This window comes from Rhipicephalus sanguineus, chromosome 1 (assembly GCF_013339695.2).
Source record: "Rhipicephalus sanguineus isolate Rsan-2018 chromosome 1, BIME_Rsan_1.4, whole genome shotgun sequence".
NCBI classification, from domain to species: domain Eukaryota; kingdom Metazoa; phylum Arthropoda; class Arachnida; order Ixodida; family Ixodidae; genus Rhipicephalus; species Rhipicephalus sanguineus.
The window spans coordinates 105,356,701-105,383,549 of record NC_051176.1 but is presented as its reverse complement, the minus strand read 5'-3'; the positions used below and the strand labels follow the sequence as shown (position 1 = coordinate 105,383,549).

Below are 26,849 nucleotides of genomic sequence, written 5' to 3'. Positions count from 1 at the left end.
TAGACGTTAGCCTGCGTGTGTCGCAAGGCCCGTAGACGTTGGCCAGCGCACGCGTCAGCGAGCGGGCCTGCGGTTTGGGCTTTACTCTTCACAATTCTCTCACTCTTCCTTCTCCTTATTGAACTCAACTGCTGACCCGAAGGTCTTCGGATCAAATCCCGGCCGCAGCGGCCGAATTTCTATGGATGCGCAATGTTAGAGGCCCATGTACTTAGATTTAGGTGCCCGTTAATGAACCCCACGTGGTCGAAATTTCCGGAGCCCTCCACTACGGCGTCCCTCATAATCATATCGTGCTTTTGGGACGTAAAACCCCAACAAATATTATTATTTATTATCTTTCTCATTATTGTTTCCGTACTTCCAGCGTTATTTGCTTTCTGTGTTCACGCAGTTCTCTGAGCCTCTCGTACAATTTTCACCTGAATACATTTGCTTATGGCTATATATAATCTTAGCCCAATTGTTTACCTACGTAACCCCGTACACACAAAAGTGCACGACGTGACAGTTATCAAGCCCTACCAAATATATTTTACGAGGAAAATCGTGAACGTTTCGGCACGCATAGTGGGTCAATCCAGACACGACAACTAACAAAGAAATAGCGAAAACAATCTTATTGCAATAGAATGCGAGATTGGACGAGTTGATTGAGGTTCATTTTTTTTAGGCAGCGCTGAAGACGGCAACACAAGACAAAGAGGAGCCTTGTTCTGCTGTCTTCTTTGTCATGTGTTGCCGTATTGCGCGCTGCATTCAAAAATGAACAATTTTATTCTTTACTGTGTTTTGCGAGCAGCCCCATGAATTGCCAGCACGCCCACCATTTCTTCAATGCTTCTTTAATTGAAAACTAAAATGAGAATGGAAAAACTATGTTCCTGGCGTCATCAGTCATTGAGAGCGCAAGAAATTAGCGCCAGAATGCGTGCTTGCAAATACGTGTTCCTCTCTACGCGCGTCTGTGTGTGTGCGCGTGTGTGTGCGCGCCTGTGTGTGCGTGCGTGTGTGTGTGTTTGTGAGTGTGTGTGCGTGCGTGCGTGTGCGTGTGTGTGTGTGTGTGTGTGTGTGTCTGTGCGCGTGCGTGCGTGCGTGCGTGTGTGTGCGTACGCGTGGCGTGCGTTCGTGCGGGCGCGTCCACATACACTGTTGGCTTATTATTTCGTTTTCGCTGTTGCGGCTTTCCAAAATTTGTATAACTCAGCTAAAATAGCGATCTCGTCGAGCCTAAATTCATTTTTTCGCAAGATATTCGATGGTTTCGTCAAAGTGTTCGGCAATGTTGTGTTTAAAGCGGTGGTTTGTCAAGGCGTGAGACAATGTGCCTCAGCTGCGGTGACAACCGGCCATTACGCGGGCGCATAGCGCTTGTAACCGCAGCGCTTAGCAAAATATTTGGCGCAAGAATTTAACTCAACTAGAGAGTGAAACAAAAGTGCTAGCAGTTTGCACTAAGTCGCGTGAAGCTTGCCACAGCGAAGCACGAGCCCGTCGCCGCTCGTACTCCCCGTCGACCGACACGCCTAGCTTCGAGATGCGCGGCTTCCTCCTCGGGAGTACGCAGTCAGCCTATGCACTATAGAGCAGAGGCTGTGCACGATGTCTCCGTCGGTGGGCGGGGCTTAGCTACTGCACATGCGTGGCTTGGCCAGGTGGTGCGGTATCTGGTCGCTAGACGACGCAATGCTTGCTTTGCTTCCTCTTTCCTTCTATCTTTTATTTCTCTCTCTCTACTTCTTTCTCTCTCTTTCGTTTAGGTTCTCTGTCTCTCTTTTTCTTTCTGCATTTCTTTCTCTCTATTATCTCTTTCTCATTATCTCTTTGCTACGCTTCACTCTCTCCCTCCTCATTTCCCTCCTTCTCACAATAACATCTCTCCTCCTTACGCTCACTTGCTACATTATACTATAGTGCTACACTATACTATACAAGGCCATGCTATGCTATGTTAGCGTGTCTGGATAGCCGATGATACCATTGGTTCCGCATGCCTGTCTAACATGCGAGTTTTCCCTAAACTGTTCACACCCATTAGTAAGAGCACATCAACAGGCATAGCATTTTTTTCAGTGGTACGAGATATGTATCATCGCGGTCACATTTCGTACAAATGAATATAAAGTTAAAAGACTTTGATGAACAACTACAGTCTCAGCCGGACTGGTATCCGCTGTTCATGAAATGCACTGCTCTAATACCCTTTTAGAACCGAGTGCTATTGAAATTTGCTTTGTGACGCTTATTGTACACTTGTAGAGGCAGCCCTGAGTATTTTGTACGCTATGTATATACATTAAGCCCATTTGTAATAAATACCACGAAAAACAAAGTGCCTGGATAGCCTAGTGGTTAGGACGCTCGCGTTCGGATCAGTGGTGCGCGGGTTCAAATCCCGCCTCATGAACAATTTTTTCCGCAATAATTTTTCTCTTTCTTTATGTCTTTCTTTCCGCCTCTCTGTTTGTTTCCCTCTTTCTTTCTGTCTCTCTCTGTACTCGTTCTCGGGGTTATTACAGGCCACGCCGTAGCGGTGAGTAGTGGGATCTGCCGAAATTCTATGGCACATACCCGTTCATAATGATGATAGTTTTCTGGCACGGTCACACACTTTACGCCGAGCTATAACAGCTTCGCTGTTAAAAAAAAAAATTGGCAAAGCTTGCACTAAGTTAATAAAGTGGCTGACTGGGCTAGTTGGTTGTGCATACTTAGGGTTAACAGCGCAAAATTAACACACGGCGGACAGGAGAAAGACGAGACAAGCGCTGACTTTCAACTGAATTTTTATTGACAAGAATGCTCTAATATATACCCGGGTGAACAGAAAACAATCGGTAACAGAAGGTGAAAACATAAGCAAAGATATGAAATAACTATACATCAACTATCACTGGGCCTGCTACGCCGACTCGCGCATCCCAAAAACGGGAACACGCCAATAACGTTCGTAATGGCAAAGATGGCTTCCTGGCGCTTCACGTGAGCACGTGTGGGTGCACTCCGCAGTTTGAAAGAACCACAGTTCTGGATAAGATTAAAGAAGAGCATGAGCGTATAATCTCTGAGGCAGCTCAGATGGCACGTGAAAGGGGCACGTGCGTAAGCAAGCCATCAGTTGCATTGTTAGACAGGGAGCTCTGTTTTTTGGGATGCGCGAGTCGGCATGGCAGGCCCAGTGATAGTTGATGTATAGTTATTTCATATCTTTGCTTATGTCTTCACCTTCTGTTACCGATTGTTTTCTGTTCACCCGGGTATATATTAGAGCATTCTTGTCAATAAAAATTCAGTTGGAAGTCAGCGATTGTCTCGTCTTTTTCCTGTCCGCCGTGTGTTATTTTTGCGCTGTTAACCCTAAGCTTGCACTAAGCCACGCAAGGCTTGAAACAGCGAAACTGGACGATTCTGAAGACTAATCTGGTTGCTTCTAGGTTGTTTCTGGGCCTTAGCTAGGTGATGCAGGTTCTAGGTTGCTTCTAGGTTGTTGCTAGGCTTTAGCTAGGTGATGCTAGGTTGTTTCTACATTGATTCTCAGCGCAGAGAGGTGCGACTTAAACCACAGACAGTCACAGACACTACACGGTTGTCCAAACTCCGGAGACAGAAACTCACGCTGAAACCAAGCGTTCGCACCTCTCATAGATCTACGGGCACGACGTCGTTGGCGCAGGCCTTCCATCGCGTCGGGGTCTTCTCGCAGCCGCCGTTGCCTTTCCCGTTCCCTAGTAATCTCTCGTTGTACGTACTCGGTGTCTTGGGCTTGCCGCCGTCGCTTCGCAGCCATTTGTTGGGCTAACTGCTGTCTTCTTCATTTTAGTGGACCAGTGGTGTGTAGTGGGATTTACCCAATTTCTGTGACACATACCCGTTTATGATGACAGTATTCTGGGTCGAATCACAAGGAATGATTTGCGAAACAGCTTCGTTGTCAAAAAGAATCGGCAATCAATTTTCACGGAGCTCATGCCGAAGTGCTCGTATATGAACGTGCCAAGGCTAACACGACGTTATAACACAACATGCAGGCTAGAAGTATTGTCGACCTCCTTTGTAAATAGCCAATGCGTGCGCTCCTATTGAGGGTCTGCAGCTAAGCCGAAACGCGGGTTATCGAGGAAATGGCGCGGAGTGCGCGGGACGTGATCTCAGCGAGCGACACGTGTGCAGAGATCACTTTGGATGCTGCGACAGATGGTCAGTCATTTAAGAGGCGAGAGAGGGAGAAAGAAAGCTCTTCGCATTGTGTTTTACTTGCCACCGACATGATGCCGAGGGAGGGAGAAAGTGACACATATTCTGATCTTTTCTTTAAACCGAAGGACCATTCTCTGGACACTTAGGTGCGCCACCGCGAGTGAAACAGATTCTTGGCATCCTCACTTCTTCAATCAATGCCGAAATTTTATCGTCAGGACACCCTCTTTTACTATGCCAATATGTCTTACATACTAGCCTTCTTTTGTTTACATTCTATTTACTTTCTATCTCTAATGTATTTTTTTTTCGCTTATCTTTTGGCTGCCTATCTCTGCCCCGGTCTAATTTTATTCGTTTTGTTCTTTCTGCATTTCCCTTACTTTTGTTTTGTTATTCTTTTCCCATGTGTGATTCCACCACCTAGAGTTTGGGATCATGTATGACTCCACCTACCAGTTCTCTCTCAGGTTGTGGGGGTGCTATATCACCCTGTAAAGGCGACTGCCGCAGCTTGGGCGCGGCCGCTGTGTTTGGAACGCACGTGCTTGGCGTAAGCGGAGACGTTCGTCCAAGGTCAGGGATGCGCTTTGCTGCAACCCGAGTTTAGCGCGGTGGCGCCGCGGGTGGACGTCTCCTCGCGGTGGGTCCGGGGGACGGTACCGCGGCTCGCTTCCCTCGGGCCCTCGTAGTGAGTCGTGCATCTGCGGCGCCGCATTTGTATTGTATTATGTTGTCTTATTTTATGTCTTATGTTGTCTTATGCTATGTTGTATTGTATGTCTTACATTGTCTTGAGTATGTGATATGTTTTCCCAGTATTCATTGTTAGCGTGTTACGTGTTACTAATTCGGCCGGCGAGCTCGCCATATATTTAAAGAAGTGTTTTAATAAACGGCCACACGTTTGTTGCACGACCGCGTGAACTGTCTCCGTGTGTTCCGACGGCGGCGGCGTATATCGCTCAGACCCCACAAGGTGAACACTGCATAGCAGAAATAGTATGGCTCCAAAAAGTAGCCGGTAATGCCTGGTAGGCCATTCCTACGAGGCATCAAGGCGAAAGTTCTTTCACCGTCCTTGCCATAAGCGTGTGCAGGGTTCCCCTTCAGGGGGGGCGAAGGTTCGTCGCAGCGCCCCCTCTCCATATTATGTCAATGTATGCGGCTGCCTTTGCGCCCCTCTTCTCGCCCCCCCCCCTACAATGTATAGGGCTGACTTTGCACCCCCCCTTCTCGCCCCCTTGGCCCCCCCCTGCGCACGCCTATGGTCCTTGCCCCTTCATTGAACCGTTCCTTGAATCTTCCTCTTCTTTTTCTTCTCAGTCAATGGTATTGAACCCTCTTCCCCTCCCTCCCATTAAGCATTCTGCTCCTCCATGGTGTTGCGCGGCCTTCGGAATCGGCCCACCTTTGACCAAGCCACGATGTCATGTAATGACACCATCATATGTCATGATGACGTCTCAAATTTTGTCGATCCGTGACATCATGATGGCACCTCATGATGACGTCACATAATCAATTAAGCTTCTCTCTCACTTCTCGCCGAACGACCGCAGCTGCAGTTTTTGTACCGCACGTCGCATTTTCTAGGTCACCGTCTGATGTTGCACTTTAGGCTTTCGCCTTTAAAAAAATGCAAACAATACAGACCAAGTAAGTACCAAATATTCACCGACACTAGCAAATAGACAAATAGACAAGATAGAAGCGGCTGAATTGCGCAAACACTTAGTCACCCCCCTCTATACTTTGTGAGCAACAAATTGCATGAGGAAATGTATATCACCTAAGTTTTCATAACATGAAAGAAACTCGGTGATTCTGCACTTTGGTTCTTCACTGGCGCACCGAAAGACATGAGTTCGCAATATGGCGGATATGAAGTCCACCATAGGAAGTTAGAAACGGCTTCTATGCCCGGCCGTTTAATTATTTAGGAGAATAATCACGTAACCACACTATATTTGCTGTTCTGTTTTTGTTTTCCCTTATGCTTTTTACAAGCACGGCACGAGAAAAATGTACAAACTGGTGGCCTGATCGCCTGCACATTGAATGGCTACACCTCGCAATCTCAGATAACCAAAGAAATGCAGAATCGTTAAATGCAGTTAGATATGTCACATGCTTCGCACTTTATATGCATAGTGTGGTTCGCGCAGCATAGGCGAAATCGCTCTTACGCCAGTAAATCCGATTTAACTAACTAATCTTTAGAAAAAAAGCCTTAGATGCCTCATCAAACGCGAAATTTGAATGACGTCCCGTGTCGGCGTCCCACGTCGGCGGCGTCAACACGAGTGACGCAAAGAGTCATCATGTGATTACGTCACAATATGACGTCATCATAACGTCAAAATCGCCGAAATGTTTTACTTCATCGTGACGTCACTGTGACGTCATATAACGTGACCTCACATGGGAACGTCATCACATGACATCAATGCCTGCTCAGAGGTGGGCCGATCCAGGAGGCTGTACAAAACAAGGTGAGGTGCAGAAAGCTTACAATGCCTCCGATCCTGGAGACGCCGCAAAACCACGTTAGTTGCAGAAAGCTTTCGGAGTGGCGTGCCGGAGGTTCAATGCATCGACTTAGAAGAAAAAACATGGCTGATCTCTCCGTTATATACGAATCGGTATAACACGAAACTGAAACGTGTCTTCATACAAGTGGTGCTTATTGTGTAGTGATATCTGAAACCTTGTACGATGCCTGTTGGTGTTTAACAGCTATGGCACCGTTTGACGTGGATGCACCCACGTTGACGCCTAGTGGCACATCTCCATCGCGACGACAAACGCCCATGATCACGATTTAATCGTTGTGGCAGCTGAAGTTTTTACCATATACACAGCGTATCGTGAATCCCGCGCAAAGATGACATCAACAAACACATAGTAAACACTGGTACTCGAAATGCACTTCTTCGAAGCATCGTCAGTTAAGGAGAGAAACGGCACGGTATGCGCTCTCAAGTAATAGGGTAACCTACGTCTGTGCTCATGGATACACTACCACACAGCGCTTCAGCAACACGGGAGGCAGGTGTTCGTAGCTTGAGCCGCGTACGTGCGCAGGCGTTCTGCGTCCCGCTGGCCTCTGTCTCGCTCCTCCAAGGCACGACATTCCCACGTAGACATCGTTGCCTTTCTGCAGCGCTTACTGCAGCAGTTTTATCAGTCGGTGCTATTGCACTCGAAGCAGTGGCACACGCACCAACGGCGAAGCACCGTTGGTGCTTCGCCGTAGGTGCGTGTGGAAGTTACCGACAACGAGCCGTCACACGCTAATACGAAGCGAAAAACAAGAGAACGTAACTGCGTCTAGGGCGACTCCCCGGTGCTAGCGCGGCCAGTGTTTTTCGCTGGCATCCAGACACTTGCTGGTATCCAGACACTTGCCGGCGCGTAATCTCGGAGTTCATGCTTTAACTGTATCGTCGCCAAATCCTTCTCTATCCGCACTGGTAAGTGACATGCCGCATTAATTCACTTTACCGCTCACAGACGGCGGCCCCGCCCCACCCCGCTTAACCCCGCCACCAGAGAGCACCTTGCGAGAGTGACTGTCTGAGAGATATAAGGCGCGTTTGTGGATTGTTGTGCGTCCGCCTCGGTAGCTCAGTCAGTAAAGTGCCGGGCGCATATAGTCGAGGTCCAAGAGGTTGCAGGTTCGCTTCCCGGCGGGGGAACTTTTTCTTACAGTTTTCTTTCTGATCCGTTAGCGTCCATTTTATCAACGTCATATCCGTGACGTAAATACGTCACTAAAGTCTTGGTGTACCCCTGCATAAAACACTTTCGTGTTAAAAGAACAGGGAGATGGTTTCCGCCTTCGAGTCGACTGAGACGGATGCGTAGGGATCCTGTGAGTTTTTATACATCTACCGCTTCCCTCGACTATCGTCATACATCAAATTTTGTCCTAGCTGTATAGAGGTGTATACGTCTCGCACTGTGCATTCTTAGAGATTTTGAAAACACTTAGCTTGCAAGTATAAATATTGCATGATAATAAAGCTCTAGCGTTTCGTGGTAGATGTACGCATAACATCGCATGGAGATTGTTTGTTGTGTAGGATGAAGGTAAACGTAGTTGTACGTATTGCCTTTAGTTGCAAATCAATTACCGAACTGCTTCACCAGAGCTTCGCTTCACGTAGATTCCAACAAACGCGTTCAATCCGCTCGAACTCTCCATAACTTGTCAGTGCCAAATTTAGAACGCAGAAGATGCATTCAACATTTTTTTTTTCTTTTATGTTTGAGACAAATGCGCTCCACTCGGGCGTAAATTCTTGCTTAAAAGAACTGCGCCAAATTTCATTGGTGGCGTTTTTATTGCGCTTTGATTGCAAAATAAAATAAAACGCGATATTCATATTTTTTTCACGTAGTATTTAACATTTGCCTCTGTTTTTTTTTCTTTGTCATGATGACGAAAGCTGTTCGAAGCAGCTGAAAAACTGCGTTCTCAACGAGTTTCAGTTGTTTCGTTTGAGAAAGTAAAGCACAGACGCAAAACTGCCATCCCTGGGGCTCTTCCTTTGTTCAACAACAGCGATGAGCAGAGGACTTGGGAATAATTTATGATGCAAATTTTCTACTTAGTCAGCGAATTTTGAGCACTCTAGAAAAGGGAACCCGTCATCGATTGAACAGCAAGAAGACCTGGCGGCATAGCTGTCGCTCGAGCCAACACCATGGAGGGTACGTCGCCTGCGCGCCCTCATAAAATTGCGCTTGTGTCACAATCGGATAACTCACGACCTTCTTTGTCCGATTGGGTTCGCCTTGGGAGGCAAGTGGCCGCTACACAGAGCGCAATGAAAAAGTGCCGCGTCGCCAAACACGGTTCACGCGGAAAAAAATATATATATCGTGGAAATGCCAATCCGCAGGCTCCTAATACATTGACAAGAGCATAATACATTCAGAAGGAGCATACAGCAGCGACTAGGATACCCTTTTTTTAGGCGTTGTTTTTCTCACCTCTCTTCTAACGCGCTGACAAAATGTCGCTTATGTGTTATAACGGACCACCGCGTCCAGCATGCGTCACATATATACACACGCGCGGTTCGCATGCCAGTTGTCACCGGCGCGGCTGCTCGCAATTTTTAAAATGCTTCATTCCACACGTGATGCTTCTGTGCGTTTATTCATTGTAAATTGATGGTCATGACACTATGCCTCGCACCGCCCCTAGCTGGAACTTTTATGGGGGACCAAGAAAGTATGCTTCAATTTTTCTGAACGCTTCACGAAGCGCGCGCGTGCGTGCGTGCCTGTTATAGCCAGCGCCGCTCGTATCCATGACGGCGCTGTCATGGCCACGAGCGACGCTGGCTAACGCTCCCAGGTCTACATGCACAGAAATACCCAGTAAAGTGGACGGGAGGACGACTGCCGCTGTGGCTCAATTGGTAGTGCATCGTACATGTTATCTGATGGTTGTAGCTTCGATGCCTACCGGCGGCTAGTTGTCTTTTCATCCACTTTTTTTGCATTTGTATCATATTGCCTCTGTACAAATCGGGGATAGAGAACTATCGAATTACAGGCGGATATCTCTTACACTACAGGCGTGCAAGATGTTGGAACACATTATTCACAAGCAATTCATTTAATTCCTCGACTCCAATGACGTTGTAACGTCGGCTCAGCACGGTCTCCGTTACACAATTAGTCGATTTTGTTCATGACGTCACCTCTAACCTAGATACAGGAAATCAAACAGATGCCATTTACATTGGCCTCTCTAAAGCTTTTGACTCTGTGCTTCATTCTAAGTTGCTGGTGAAACTAGATGCCATACTCAGTTATTGCCGTCTTGTTTCTTGGATCGCCTTCATTGTCGCTCACAATTTGTTTCTTTCAATTCAGTGGAATCATCCCCTGTTGACGTCATGTTCCTCTGGGATCTGTACTGGGCCCTTTATTATTCCTCATATATAATAATGATTTGCCTCACCGCACCTTATCCAAAATAAGACTTTATGCTGATGATTGCGTATTGTACGAATCTATTAATTCTGCGGAAGATCATCACCGTCTTTCACAATCGCTCATTTATTTCAACGCTTGGTGCAAAACATGCCAAATGAACGCCAATTGCATTAAAACAGTCGTCACGTCATTTACCAATGGACAGAACCCGTTTTCGTTTGATTACTATCTGGATGATACACAACTTAAAACAGTGACACAGTATGAATATTTCAGTGTCATTCTAACAAAAAATCTTTCCATACTAACCACATCGAATATATGAGCGGGAAAGCTCTAAAAAAAATTAGGTTATTTGCGCCGTATTTTGCCTACACTACTTCTGTATAAAACGTTGATTCGCCCTATTCTAGAATACGCATCTGTCGTTCGGTACCCCCACAAACAATGTGACCTAAGAATCCTTGATAGCGTTCAACGTAAAGCCATCCGCTTCGTCTGCCGTAACTACAGCCGCAACTTCTCATCAACACAGGCTCTGCAATCACTGAGCATTGTACCATTACATTCTCGTTATCGCATCGAATCATTAAAACTATTATATGTAGTTATCAACTCTTCCCCTAGCGTTTTTGGTGATAACTACATCACATTTATGGAAGGAACTTGCACCCGCAGCTCCCACAACTTGAACATAAAGCCTTTATTGGCTCGTACTGAAACATTCAAATTTAGTTTTTTTTTTTCCACGTACAATAGACCTTTGGAATTACCTGCCGGGCAGTATTCGTTCACTACCACTAAAAGATTTCACCGATGCCGCTATTAACCTCTTTGAAAATATGTAAAGTGCTGGTTTCTTAGGTACTGCTGTAATATACTTCAGTTTTGTTTTTTGTTGTTTTTTTCTCTCTGTAGTGTTGGTTCTGTATAACTTATCCACTCCTGCTGTAGCTCTGCACTACGACTGCAGTATATGAAAATAAATAAATAAATAAATAAATAAATAAATAAATAAATAAAAAAATTCGGCAGATCTCACGTGCCGTAGGAGTCGATATTATGCGAAGCATGCGGCTGGTAGGTGACTATGGCATAAGTTTTTTACTTCGACACGTTATAAGATGACGCTAAATATATGTATAACTTTTATACGCACACACATATATATGTTGAAGAGCCTCATATGTGTTATATAACCAGTTGTTTACGGTTGGGTAACGCTGCCAATGGCAACGTGGGTATTACCAACACAAGAAGCGGTCAGCTGATATGTAGTGCTTATACATGTCCCGTAAACGCACGCATGTTTCACGAACCCGTGTGCATGTGTGCAAGAAGTTTTGACAGTTCTTGAACAAGGGCATCATCACCGTGATCAGTGAGCACCAGCAGCTGGTCATGAATTGTTATAGGATCCGGTCGTGATCGTGGTGACGAGGGGCCCATGTGGTATAGGAGAGCTGCTGGAATTCGTGGATGCCTCGGTCATTTCATCGACAAATTTTCTGTCGACAGAGCCGGCGACATGTCGGAACCTGAAGCCACCCTTCGCGTTGGTGAGGTATAGGCCGTCGAGGCTGGTAGGCCTGGATAGTGCTACGTAGATCAACATCAGTGGATGGTGTTTCTCGTATTCGTAGACTACCTGGGCGTATGTGGCCTACGTAGAGTAGTCTACAAAGCGGCTGTCAATCAATCTGGCATCATCCTCGGTCAGCATGAGGCCATCGCCCAGCGTCGTAAGAAATGAAGAGGACACTGCGTCGTTCTGGTGGACGAAGTGCACCTTACGGTGTGGTGATGTGGATATCATATGTAACTTTCGTTAATGTATTCCTCCGGGGTCGAGCAATGCTTCAATATAGCTTGCTGAATAATAGAAATACAAACATATAGTTTATTAGACTGCTATAAAAGCGGAGCCAACACTAGAACTACAGACGTTAATCGGATATGACGCCTCTATCGTAGGAGTATACATCGTAGGAGTATCATGTAGTGTTTATTGCTTTCTTGTAAAATAGATAGCCAGCACCACAACCACAATTGACGTTGCACTGATATTACGCCTGCGTAGGCTGTTTTTCCAAAACCGGTTTACAGACCTGGCGTGGCTCAGTGGTAGAATGCCTGATTGCCACGCAGAATTCTTCGATTCGATTCGTGCTGGGATCATAATTTTTATTCTTTCCATTCGTTGAGTCAACGCTGCCGATGTTGGTTTTCCTTAACGCTCTAGCATTTAAGTTACCAATGTCTGTTCTCGCCGTTCCTGGGTAGATATAAACTGTCAATCACTTGTGGCGCATACCCGTACACCTAGGCCCGTGGTAAACGGGTATGTGCCACACGTGTCTAGTGGAAAGGGTTTGACGACGTACGCGGCAGGATTTTAACGTTATTCATGTCATGACCCGGCAGTCATATTCGTCAAATCCTCTTACCCTCCCATGCAAATTTTGGTATACACCAAGTTAAGGAGGCGATCACGAGAACACCCAGACGTAGGCGGCTAGATAGATAGATAGATAGATAGATAGATAGATAGATAGATAGATAGATAGATAGATAGATAGATAGATAGATAGATAGATAGATAGATAGATAGATAGATAGATAGATAGATAGATAGATATAGATAGATAGATAGATAGATAGATAGATAGATAGATAGATAGATAGATAGATAGATAGATAGATAGATAGATAGATAGATAGATAGATAGATAGATAGATAGAAACGCTCAAAGTGCCAGAGGTTCGCTAAGAAATGCTTCGCATTTAATAAATACTCGACTGCAGTTAAAAGGCTACGAATGACGTACCCTATACCTTCATTGGCTCCATTGTTTATTCGTTTCATTACCCGCCGCGGTGGTCTAGTGGTTATGGTGCTCAAATACCAACCCTTAGATCACGGGGTTGAATCCCGGCTGCGGCGGCCGCATTTTCGGCGGAGGCGAGAATGCTTGAGGCCCGTGTACTTAGATTTATGCGCACTCTAAAAAACCGCAAGTGGTCGAAATTTCCGGAGCCCTCCACTACGGTGTATCTCATAATCATACCGTGGTTTTGGGACGTTAAACACCAAGCATTATTAATTATTATTGTTGGCTTCATTAAACATGCTACAGTTAGTGACATGGCTTGTCTTGAAACCAAACAATGAGGCTATGCAACTTCTCGCTGACTGCTTCGCATAGCACCGATCCCCACAGCGCGTGGGATGTGCCGGGTTTTATATTTAAATCCCGGTACCTGGGAATGCCATCACCACCCATCGGATATCGTACCCGCGATCTCACTCTCGATAAAAACAAAAAACAAAACAAGAGTTATGAGCGCAAAGCAGAAGGCATTGCTTATGCGGCAGAAGATTTATCATGCCGAGGCGCACATACCAGTTGGCACCGGTAGCGCTGACAGTCGCAACTGCGTATCATAATGAGCTCAGAGCAAGGAGCGGTGTGTATTCAGGGCTTACCCAGAGGCGTGCCTCTCAAGCGCGCGAGACAGGCAACGAGGGACGTGCGAGTACGTCTATTTATGTGCCGCGGAGGATATGTGTCAGCGTTCGCCGATGATGTCGCAAGTGGAAATCCGTCTGAAAGGGACTGTACACAGAACAATACTCTTGATCTTCTATCGCTGGAGGGCATTGCGTAACGCGAAGGAACGGCAAGGGAACTAACTGCGGTGGCGTGTTGTATCTATGGCGCACAAAAATTGCTGCAGTGACGAGCAACAAAGGACGAGACTGGCGCTGTCTACGTTCGACGAAGCTCCTTTGTGACGAAAGAAGCAACATCTACAACTCCAAGCTTTGAGCGCTTGCGCACGGCTGTAAAAAATTTCAAAAGTTTTCAGCTTCAGTACTTTTTCTTCGGCAAGGATTTACGACGCAGACGTATTCTTCTCGGCCATTACACCTGAGTGAAAGTGTTGGCAATATTCGGTGCTGGGTTTCTTGCAAAAAAAAAGAAAAAAAAAGAAAAGCGTTTTACTTCGTTAAGAACTTGAGACCCGTTCCTGTCTCCTCCACGCAAGCTCATTCACAAAAGGAAGGCAAGAGCGAACTGCGGGGCGTTCAGTGGGAAATCGCATCGTCTGTTTTCTGCCTTGGTCACATCTTACCTCACGCAATATTTTAACGCAACAATGAAACGCAATGGCGAATCCTTTACACGACCAAAGTACCATTTGAAATTATCTTTATTTTATTTTTTGCGTTATCCGGTGCAAAAGTTGGCCAGCGTGGTGTGTACGCAGCTTGAATGTTCTATACAACTACACATAACGTGGTGAGTCCCACTTTTACGTGTCAGTATCGTTTACGAAACCTAGTTGATTTACGGTGGTCAGTTGAGTCAAGTTACTTCAGGGATCATTGCAAGTGAATGAAACTTGCAGCCCGACCAGCAGTGCAACTCGCCTTCGTGCCAAGCCGTGAGCAGGCTGGTTCAATCTCCGCTCCTCATAGTTTATTCGGGGTGCCACCGTTTACTGGCGACAGATGAGTCGGTCCTCTGAAGAGATTCATTCATTTTGGTAATTAAAACTCACGCAGGAACTTATTGCCCACAACTTCTTGGCTCAACTCTTTTTTTTTTCCTTAATACGATAAGAGTTAGACCCACCTATAAGTTCTTCGCTGGCACGCATAAGGGAGGAACGCTGTACTCAAAGCCACGAGAGTAAGGATTGTTCGCTTTATCAGTTTGGGACGGGAAAATTCACTCACACTATCTCTTACTCGCAGCGTGTTCCTGTTGTGTTTGCGAGACAGAGCTGTTGTTACCTTAAAATGATTGTTCGGACATCCCTACACACGCGGAATTTCTCCGCGGGCACCACAGCGTCGAGCGCGCATGAAGGGCGCCTATTCAGAGATAGCTGCGAGGCTGGCAGCGTATTAACTCGAGTATATCACTTCCCTCGAAGCCTTAATCGGGACAGCGTTGCGTAACTAAGCGCTGAAACGCGGCTCGAGCTCCGGAGAATTTGCCCCGCGGCCGGCTGTGGATGTATATACCCCCGGGACTACTGTGATAACGGCTAGAGTCCCCGACTCGTGCGGCCATTAAGTCAAATAAACGGCCCGCGCGAAAGGAGAGCTGGCTGCTTGGCGGCGCTAATTGTACCGCCGGCCACACCACCTGCAGGCACGCAGACTGTTTGAGAAGTAGGCGGAACGTTTTTGCTGTCTACGCTGGGCACTCGACAGGCCCGGCGCCATTCGCGGCTGCTTGTTCTTCCCAATCACCGTAGCCATTAATTTCCCCACCAAACACCTTCATGTCATTATCACGAGTGTGCGAAAACTTACGGCATTCAATTAAGATGCCAGGTCATTTCTATTCGATTTGTGTTCGGCTCGGTAATTTGATGATGTCTTGTCTGGAAGAATATTAAGGGAATGAACGCTACAGCGGCCTCTATGACGAGGTCAACGACCCTGCGTGATAGCACGCACGGTAAAAAAATGTTCCAATGAGGGTTGCTTACCTATTTCCAGCTAATCTGTTTCTCAGTGAAGGAATATTTTATTTTAGAGGATTTGCGTATACGCTTCTTGAAAAGAGTCGTGAACACGGTGTAGAAACTAATGTTTGGACGATGATTAACCTAAACCAACATTGCCGTGACGGCTACCGGACGTATACCTCGGGAAATTCGGGGTCGAAATTCATGGATATGTCGAACGACTGACTGAACGCGAAAACAGGAATACAAAGAAGTTCTTCTCTGATATAGCGTATATTATTGTCACAGCAGCGGCAACAACAACAACAACAACAACAATAATGATAATAATAATAATCAATCAATCAATCAATCAAACGTTTATTTAATGTGCCCAGGAACAACCGTAAGGTCTTTGTACTGGCGCACGAAAAAAAAACAAAAAGAACACAATAAAAACAAAGGAAACATTAATAATAATAATAATAATAATAATAATAATAATAATAATAATAATAATAATAATAATAATAATAATAATAATAATAATAATAATAATAATAACAATAATAATAATAAACACAATCAAATAAAACATTGAGCAAGCACTCTTCATCCTCCATGTGTCTTAGTGAAAACGTTGAGAACTCATGTGCGCTTAAGTACGACAGCGTTTCCGTGACGTCTAGTGTGTAGCGATAGTATATGCTTAGGTATGTTTCTATACAGTCAGCCACGAAGAATAACATTTTGATACGCTACTTTTCGCTAATAAACAAACCGAAATTCGCAGCTCGCACGGCTGCATGGGTTACCTCTATACGACTCGACGTACAGAATGCGCCTTTTGCATGCGGCGAAAGCGGGCATCATTGTCGGTGGAAGGTGACAAACAAAGATTAGTACAGACAGGCCCGGACAGGGCGTGTTTTTTCTCTATAACAACTACCCCACACCCGCACTGCGGCGCTCGGATCAAAATGTCATGCACTGCGTGTAGACTTGAAAAGCTGTTTGATGCCTTTATTTTCCTTTTACCCCAGCACATCTAGTTTACCGTTCTCTTATAGCGCAGTATAATATAACCTTTTTTTTTCTCTCTCTCTCTCTCTCTTGCTTCATTCTCGTAGCAGCGCTCGTGTTTCGCCCTGGCCTTGTCTCTTTTTTTCTGTTTGTGCTGTTTCGATCCCCGAAAGCGAACGCCCTGCGCAGCGAGTTTCTCCAGGCGCTCCTGGGAGCGGCGGCCATATATTTTAATACAGAATGCCCAGGTTGCAAAACTCGGCGCTTTCCGATCGCCAACCCAGCAGGTCTTGTTATTACGGGATGGCGCAAAGGAGAACTGATGAAGGAAGTTAGAGCACTTGGCATCAACTGATGACGATAAGTCGCGCGACCAGAGAGAACGATTAGCGAGCGGAGCCGGGGATCGTGCGCGGAGATGGCATGCGCACTCGCGCTCCTGCCCCCCCCCCCCTTTCTTTTATTTATGTGAGTGCGTGCGAGCGTTGCATTAAACCGCTTTAAGCTAGTTTATCTCAATCGCCACGCGGAAACACCGAGATAATGAAATATCGTGTTGGTGAGGCAATGCTATTGTGCACCGAACAACGAACCTCCCCTTTTGTTTATTAATATCACCATACTTGCGCAACTATTCCGTCTCGTTCTTTTTTTCTGTATTTCTTTTGTTATTTGTTGTTCTTTACTTTAGCGCATAGCACGTTCTTCCCGTTGTTCGTCGCAGCGAATTTTAAGAAAATGCATTTTTAGCAGCTAAAAGAGCATTATTACTTTCTGGTCTATTGGGAACGGCTGTACCAAAATTGTTTGCCCTATAGCACGCGTTTACACACATTATACCGCTCCAATTTTAATAATTTCATTTTTTTAGGTTGTAGGTCGGTAGATGTCTTTTAGACAGATGTATTTTCAGGGAACGGAGTAATAAAAATCCCATGAATGTAAAACTTGGTGTGGCTCTACGTCCCAAAAACACGATGTGATTATGAGGAATGCCGTAGCGGGGGACTTCGCATCTATTTCGACCACCTGGGGCTCTAATTACCTGGGCCTAAATCCACATGGGCCTAAATCTAATTACACGGGTGTTCTTCGCATTTGGCCCCCATGGTAATGTGGTCGTCGTGGCCGGGAATCTAAAAATCCGATAAAAGCAATACTAATACTGCTTGGCGCGGGTTATTTATTTATTTATTTATGTATTTTGTGTTTTATTTATTCACTCATTTGAAGCGTAACTGTACGGCGCACTACGGGACACTAATTGTCGCTGGAACTGCTATGACGCGTCGCTTCGCAATGACATGCCTGAATAACAGCACAAAAATACAGGACGCATGCTAAGGGCACGCACACGTTGCGTTGCACGTTTGCCCCCCCCCCCCCTTAAATGTGTCCTGTGTTTTTGCGTGCATTGTGGTATATCAGCTTTCAAACCAATAATAAAACTTATCGTTTGTTTTTTTATTGCGCACTTTTTTCGCAGCATAAAGCAAGCGTGCGAGTTTTCATATTTCGACTTTATTCAACTTGCACTTTTAATAAACGACTACTGCGACATATAAACGATGTTAAAGCAGCGATCGAACATTCTCGTGCGCTGGGCCGCTATTGTATGCCGTGTCTGATTGCTTTCACTTCACCTCCCTGCTTCTGGCGTTGATATGAGGACAATGCGGATTGTATACGAGTCGTCTTGAATGAGCGCGCATTGACGTTGTCTTCGGGCGCGGGGCTGATTCTTGTCAGAACCACGCAATACCGCTGCACGAAGGCCGACTCCCTCCTATTCCTCTCGCTCGTTTTACGTCTACGGTATAGTTTCGTCGCAGTCGCGGCGCGACACGGCCGCTCGATCAAAGAACAAAAGCCACCGTGCCTACCAGGCTCGCTCATTGTTTGAGCTATTCTTCTTGCACCGTACAAACGGGATCTTCGCTCCGTACTTGGCCATTTGAGCTCCACGGCCATCGATCCTCCGATTGCGACGACGTGTAAACTGCGGCGCGAGAATCCCGTGCAGTGTGACTCAAGCTCACGTGCGATACGTCGTGCAATCGGAAAAGAGAAAGTGCTCATCCGTGACTGGTGAGTCGGCGTCCACTCGCCTCAGCCTGACGCAGGACGCCCTGCAAAAGCTGTTCGTTGGGGAATCAGGCTGTGCGAGACGCTTTGGATAACTTAGCGTCGCTGTCCCGCCACTTCATCGTGTGCGTGTCTCTTGATCGCAGGCGTAAATACGCAGCACAAGCATATCTCGCGCGGTGTTCGTAGATTTTAAGTACGCAACGGCGGCTACAGCGTGGAGAAGCGGCAGTTTCTGCATGAGTACCAACGAGTCGTAACGCTCAAGCGACACTTACGCTGCGAAGCTCCCGCGGTGCGTGAGCACGCCCCATAGCTTTGGCTTCATTGCGTGCACTTTCTAAGATGAACTGTGTCGCTGGCATACAGGCAAGCCCACTGTTGTACGACACTTCCCTCGAGGACGCAACCGTCCTCGGTCTGCCGCGCACTGACATTCGCGAACGAGCAGAGCGCATGTGCCGAGAAATGCTGGTCTAGCTTAGAGCTATATAGGCTAAACCGCCAACTGCTCCCAGCCATCGCTGCCGTCGTGAGGAGGCTCCCTCGTGAGCAATTAGAGGATGACGAATGTGCGTAGGACCGATGAAATGTGGCCCGTAGTACAACTGTCTCCTATTGAGTGTATAGGGTGTGAGCCTGCACCATTTGGGAATAGTAGCCCACATCCCCGTTCAGCGGCTCCAAGTGGTCACACGGGGACTTGTTTTAGTTCGTGCAATAGTACGGCAGTAGTTATGTTCTTATTTGCATATATTTCTAGCGAAAGAAAATGCTAACTACGAGACCATTAGCGAAATTAAACTCCTCCTTAGTCTACGCTGATCCCATAAAAAGAAATAAAAAACATGGCTGATCCCTCTGTCAAAGGAATCGGTGTAACACGACAGTGAAACGTGTCTTCACGGACGTAGTTCAGCGTTTGTTGGGCATTGTTTCGGCACAAGGGCGAAGGAATGAATGCTGTAACACCAGATTCTAATGTCACGCGAAGAACGGCGAGCAGCACGAAACTCGCAACGCGCTGCTCGAGCAGAAAGAAGGCACGGAAAGAACATACACAGTATGAACGCGAACTAACTGTCACAGCTCAACAGTTAAAGCGCGCTGCTCAAACACAAAGGAGGGCGTACGAAACGAACGCACAAGTATATACAAAATGAGCGCGAACTAATTGTCACAGTTGTAACTTATTTGTGTGTGAGCAGCGCGTTCCTTTCGTATAAGCGGCCCCTACAGTGAGCGAAGTGACCTTCATGCTCTCTGTAACTTAAAAGCAAGCTCGCGGTGAGATCACAAAACGTACAAACCACCTCCCTTCACGAGATAAGCGCGCGCGCACGAGAGACCACGCCCTGTGGAGGAGCGCGCGCATCGCAACGCACGTAGCGACGACCTTTAAAGCGCGCCCTTCGAGCCCTTCGCGCCATCTCGCTAGTGACAACAAAAACACGTTGAAGTGCCACGGATCTCCGAGTACCGCCAACGGTAAATGGTGTATATCAATAGCTCGCCGTTAGTATGCTGAAGACCGTGCCGTTTGTGGCAGAGTCGGTTCGCGCCGGGGGGCGCGAACCGACTCTGCGTAGGTTCGACTCCTGGCGACGGCACTTGTTCTTCCAGTTTTTTCTTTCCCATCTATTTGTGTATATTTTACAACGTCATATCCGTGACGGAAATACATCAGTGGAGCCGTGGTGGACCCCGGCATAAAACACTTTCATGTTAAAAAAAAGTCTATTGTCTCCGCGCTATTTAAGGGAGATGTTCTTGTACCTATTTCGAGTGTTTAGTGTGATATCCATAATAGTAAAGACGATAGTCTTTCTTGGGATGCTTAAACGGAGAAATTTTGGTCTGTCTTTCTGTTCGTCGGCACGCCACTCGATTCAGCCACTCGGCCAAAGTTGAACCACTTGCCCAAGGCCCAGCCATCTTGAACGGCTGACTAGGTTCATACTTGTGTACATAGTCGATCAAAAGGCAGACATTACGCATATCTGAGGCGCAACATCACTAGGTAAGTTTTAGGTGGTGTGTTCCTTTAATAGAAAATGCATACATACGTAATTCTAAAGACCCTAGTTTCTTAAGCTGCGCTGAAAGACTGCGCTGAAACTTGCCTTCCTCCGTGCCCTCTGCACGAGCTCATTGTTGTGTTTCGGTTTCTGTTCTGTATTGCACTGTACGAATTCTATAGGCAATGCGCAAAGCGCCGACGACGCCATCTGCCGCCATGGCTCGGAAGCGCTCGCGGGGCCCGGCGAGCAGTGTTCCCGCGAGCGTCTATACGCGAGTGCACGGATGGATGTGTTTTTCATCGTGATTTAACGATTCTGGCGGGCCTCAGCGATGTCGAAAAATACCTGCTGCGTTGTCGACTGCTCAAACACACACAAAAAATCGCCAGGAACGCACATCTACAGGTTTCCGGTGCTATTTCATGAGCGAAAGCGACGGCGGCGGTGGATTGCGGCTGTACGACGTAGAAGCTAAGCAATCGCGCTTTTTTTACGGCAGTGTTAGAACGATTACCGTGTTTTTATTTCTTCTTTTTTGTCGCTACGTTTTCAGCGAACGCTACTACGTTTACACTTGGTCGCCTCGCCTGCATTGTAGACACTACAATTCACATGAGGTTGTTATTACTGGTAAGACGCGATACCTTGGCTCACTTGAAAAACGAATGGCGCGAAGCGCAATGCGAGAGAATGTAGGGCAGGTGACGGCTCCTTTAAATCACACGTGTGCTGTACGAAATCGGCTGAATTCTACCTATTGATGGCACTGGAATGCGATCATCGGTGCAGAATGTTCGCTGTGCGCTTCTGCACCGATGATGACAAGCTTATCGTTTATTTTTTTCACAAGTTTATCGTGCTGGTTTCAAAGTTTTACCAACGCTGACCCTTCACGTCGCCGACCCTGTGAAATCTATACGCCGGTGCGACAGCTCTCCCTCAGAATCTACTATATCAGCACATGGCACGTAAACGAAGCTACTGTGTCGAGAAAAAACATTGGTTCACGCGTCAACGCATTCAGGCGTTAGTGATCGGGACGTTATAAAGAAAGCGGTGTACTTACAATGAGCTCCACTTCGTAGGAGAAGCTTGTTGTCGATTGTCTGTGACAAACACTTGTCGCGTATGGGGACATTGTCGTCCCACACAGCTGTGACATGGGACACATGTCCACTATTATAAAGTGCGGCTCCTTTGCGCACACTGTTGCCGCAAAAGTAATTATCTGGGACGCGCACAACCGGCGAATCGCACGCGCGCAAATGAGGCGTCTGCTACGCGACCCGCGAGCGGTTCCAACGGCCGCCGCTACGCGGCTTTCAGTGGCGCCCCTATAGGCGCTGCGCATCGCGGATATTGCACTGCACGCATTCCTGTTTTACCCAGGAGACGTGTAAATAAAAGAGTGTGGAGAGTACTCGTTGAGTGCGGACGTTTCTTCTGCTTCAGCGCTTCGCGCCAAACCGCGTGTTCGGGCAGCCTGGCGTCCCCGCCGGTCGCGTTGGTCACCGCCGGTCTTCGCATGCTGCTGCGCCGGGAATACCAGCCCGCAACACAGCACTCATGTTTCCCGACGTATTGCCAGATGGCGTCCATATCTCACGCAGCGCCTCTTCTATCGTCTTTAGACGACATTTGCAGCGAAGCACGCAGATACGCGGCCAATTTAATTATTGGGGTTTAACGTCTCAAAACCACGATATGATTATGAGGGACGCCGTAGTGGATGGCTCCGCAAATTTGGACTACCTGGGGGTTCTTTAACGTGCACTTAAATCTAAGTACCAAGTATTCTAGCCTCAATCGAAAATGCGGCCGCTGCGGCCGGGATTCAATCCCGCGACCTTCGGGTCAGTGGTCGAGCACCATAATCACTAGACCACCGTAGCGGGCAGTGTGATATCCACGCATTGATATACATTCATTCGGTGAAGTCTTTATATGAAGTTGTCATAGGCATAATGTGAGCACTGCCACTCGAAGGCTTTAGCACAATCGCGCGATGCGGGACCAGTATTCCTGCGCATTTCGCATGCGTGGGCGCTTCATAAGAGCAGGCACCGGTCGGTAGTAATAGGTGAACAATTATTAATGAAAATGGTCACCTGATGACAGGCATTTCTGGAAATTAAAAGCGTTGATACTTCGTCTCTTGCGTAGTCTGTTATATCGGCTAAGTTTCTTGTTTCATTGTGAAAGTTGCGAAGAAAAATTTCAGGGGTCTATTAGCTGTTCGTTGTAGTTCGATGCAATTGAATATTGCCATAAGCATGGACAAGCGGAATAACTAGAACATATTTTTTTTTACCAGAAAATGCGAAAGCGCAGGCATTAATGAAACACGCCTAAGAAATGCAATTATTTTGCTAAATTAAAAAGGCCCTGGACATATGTTGTTAAGCGCAGAATATTTTGGTATGACATTTTTTGAATTTGCGCCTTTTTCTATACGTTTTCTTACCGCTACGCAGACACTGCCCACTTTTGTTCTTGGCTGAAAAGTCGGAATCTACGCCATGTCGAGATGCAACCTTCCTTTTAACCTGTGCGAAAGTTGGTCGACGCATGGTACAACAGCTACATTTTTCCAAGCATTTTTCTTCATTGGTGACGCACCTTTGCCCTCCACAATACGCTTCAATTCTCACATAATAATCCCACAAGACAACATAGCTCGTTGCCTGGATACATGGCTTCTTTGAGGCTGACAGTCTGTGCATTTACGCTTTCCACCATTTTGTGTTCGCACGAAATGATCTTTGAAGACCTGAAACTTGAAAATGCGATGCCCTCGTGGTGTCCACGGTTTTCCTTCGTCGCCGTTTTCAGGGCGCTGTAAGCTGTGACTTATTTGCCGTGAATCAATAGCTCACCCAGTTTTTCATTCTATTCAGAATTTTGATTTTTTTAATTGTAGGAGTCCATTCGATTGGAAAAGAACGAACTGTTCTCCGGGCCTAAGCATTCCCGAGTGCTCCGTCGTAATCTTTACGGCAGGTGGTTACGTATATAGGGAGATGTTATATATTAACCGTTAAGCCACGTAACACGTTACAATACCTGCCTAGTACTTAGAATGAATCCGCATTTCCCCACATCCCTTAGGGCCCACACATACTCATTTAGTCATGCCAATGCAACAAGAACAGACTGGTTCAATCTAAACAAAATACGTTATAACGCGCGGACTTTTGAAGATTCCGGAAATACCTTACTCTTTTATTCCGAAGTTTTCACGAGGCTGTGACTTTAGCTAATTATTTTGTGCGAACAGTATTCTTGACGTTGTTGAATCTTTCCGGTTATTTCACGTATGGGCCGATCTAAAAGTTAGGGCACTGCTAAACAAATTAAGGCAGAAGCCACCTACGATTATCACTCAAGTGTGCGAACAGCATTCTTGGCATTGTTAGACCGGTCGCCTTTCTAACAAACGACGAGAGACTTTTTTACTGATGCGAATAGCATTCTTGGAATTGTCGGAGCAGTTTTTCTTGCCGGTACTTCGACCATTACTTTTTTCATTTTATTATTATTATTATTATTATTGGATTTTTTTCTTGCAGAACAAGTGGAACTTTCTACAATCCCCATTTCGGCGCACAAGAGTTATCAGGGTCCTCAGTAAAGACAAATTGGGACTTTAGATTTTGTTCCAGGGATAGAGAAACACAGAACGGTCTATAATTTCGAAAGAATGCTGTTCGCATACTTGCATAGTTATCGTGAACAAGTTCTGTCTCCAATTTCTATTTTAAGATAAATGCTCGCACAGAGAGACACATTTTTTTGCAAACCTTCTCCGATACAATGGTGAACTTCTTAGATTGAAACGAACGAATTTGAGAGAGAGAGAGAGAAACAACGTTATTAAAATAAAGACATTTATTTTAGTTTGATTTCTTGATTTTTATTGCGATTTAAACTCGCGTAGAACACGAATGCGGACAAGTAACCGAGTTATAGGAACAAAAGATGCACACAGCTCAGTCTGTGTCTTGTTCCTGTAACTCAGCTTCCGTCCTTGCTTGATTCCTGTACCGGTTTTCATGGCGGTACCTGAACATTGCACATTTGATAAAAAAAATTACACATCATCTCCCCTTACCGGCAACCATGGCGGGATGCGAAAGCATCGCGGGGGGTGCGCATCGAGTTTCCGTTTCTCTTATGTGACTTATGAGACGGTGGTTGTCGATGCGTTTGGATTACCGCTTGCCGACGCTGACGTTTACGTTCGGCTTCCCGCGCCTGCCTCTGCTCCGCGGCGGTGCCGCTGCCGCTGCAACTAGCGCCGACGTTGACGTTGTTCATGGCGTTTCGCACACCGTTGCACAGAGAGAGAATGACGGAAGCGCAGCGAACGCGTGGTTTTGCCGCCGCGCAGCTTCGAGATTCGCTTGCCGGCATTGCCGTTTACGTTCAGCTTCGCGAGCGTCCATAGCGCCGTTGCGAAGGACAGTGCAAGGGAGCGAGCGCGCGCCGCATTACATACGAGCGCACAGCTGTGGCGGAGAGAGGGAAACGAGAAAGGAGAAACGAAGCGGAGGCAGCGCTCATGCCACCTCCTCGCTCTCACTCGAGGAGATGGGGGAGAGTTGGCGCATGCGCAGTATGGGTGCGGACGCCGCAGAACGGACACTGCCCCGAGCATAAGATGCTTTCGCATCTAAAAAAGAAAGAAAAATAAATAAAGGTGCTCCAGCTCTGAAAGCGGCGTAAGGTTTCGAATGGTTTGGCGGAGGGAACGTTCTTCGTTAAATCAAATGATATCTAAAATCTGGATCGTATATAAAAGCTCAAACTATCAAAAGTCACGCGTTCTACACAAGCAGAACTTTTCCTTGACCTTCATGAATTATTTACTTAATGGTCAAGCTTCGATCTTGGCCGTTAACTCCACGGGCATGAAAAACCGTGGTCGTGCTCCAATAGGATATGAAATGCAGAAGTTATATAGGAAAAAATATAGATTTATGCGGAAATTTTCTATCAGTGCATTCAAGACAACGGTTGCAATTTAGGAAACGCAGTTGCTGACAATCTAGCAAGCTGTGCGCACACCCGAAAGTAACGCATTTATAGTGCAACTTTCAGTAAGTGATCCACGTGCCAGTTTGCGTCGAAGGACCTCGCGATAGTCGAACGATAGTTGGTTAGAAAATGAGAGTGCAAACTCTCGTTCTGTTTTCGATTGATCCAAATTAAATGTATTCCAGTAAATGTAAGCCGTCCGCTCGAAACAGCAATGCACGGATTGCGTGCAGGCACTGTGTACACAAAGCGATTTCTAGCTTAAAATATGTCGATCCGGAAGTACGGTGTGCTCGGACTAAAAATCAGAAGCATACGTTAAATGCGTTTTTGTTGTACTTCAAAATTCGTGCTTCACATCGGAAAAAGTTAAGTGATAAATTGATCAATCTGGATAAATCACCGATCGCACTGGTAAAAAAAATGAAACCATATTGAACAACCGAACTACAAACGCGCGTATTTCGTGTGTTGAAGAATTTCCTCAAGTGTCAAGACTTGGAGATAATTATTCGAGCAGCTTACACTGTAATTTGTGACGTGTATGATTTCTTTGATAATAACGTTGTTGCAACCTGTCTTAAAACCTTTTTGTGTATGTTGTATTCTAGAGTGCACAAGCAAATACAAGCGAACTGCCAGAGACTGCTATATTCGAAATGTATGTGCTTCCCTGTACAATAAGCTAACTTGAACTGTATATGAACTAAGTGTTTGTGCGTTTCAACTTACCTTACCTTGTTTGTGTGTTTTCTAGTCCTGTTAGAGCCTGTCTGCCTGACTTGTTTGCTCGTTTGCTTGTTCGAAGCCGGGCTATTTTTGCTATACACCGCCAGCCTACGAGAAAGGTGTAGCGGGTAGGATGCATACACGGGCATTTAATTTTAAAAAGCAAGAAGTAGGTGAACACTGAACTTTTTGTTGATTTACACCGCACAATAATTGTTCTATCGTGGCGATACTGCCAAATCTGCGACTAATTGAGCCACGTGCACCATGCGCCGTTTCTGCAGTGGAAAGGTTTAAAGATAAGGTGAAGAGACCGCCCGCCTCAATGGTTGA

General features: G+C 46.3%; 1 protein-coding gene across 1 annotated transcript in view; it reads left to right on the top strand.

Annotated features, from left to right (window-relative positions):
- LOC119378552 (protein qui-1) overlaps nucleotides 1-26,849 on the top strand; it is a 285,309-nt gene that overhangs the window by 97,947 nt on the left and 160,513 nt on the right. The gene's annotated exons all lie outside the window — the stretch shown is intronic.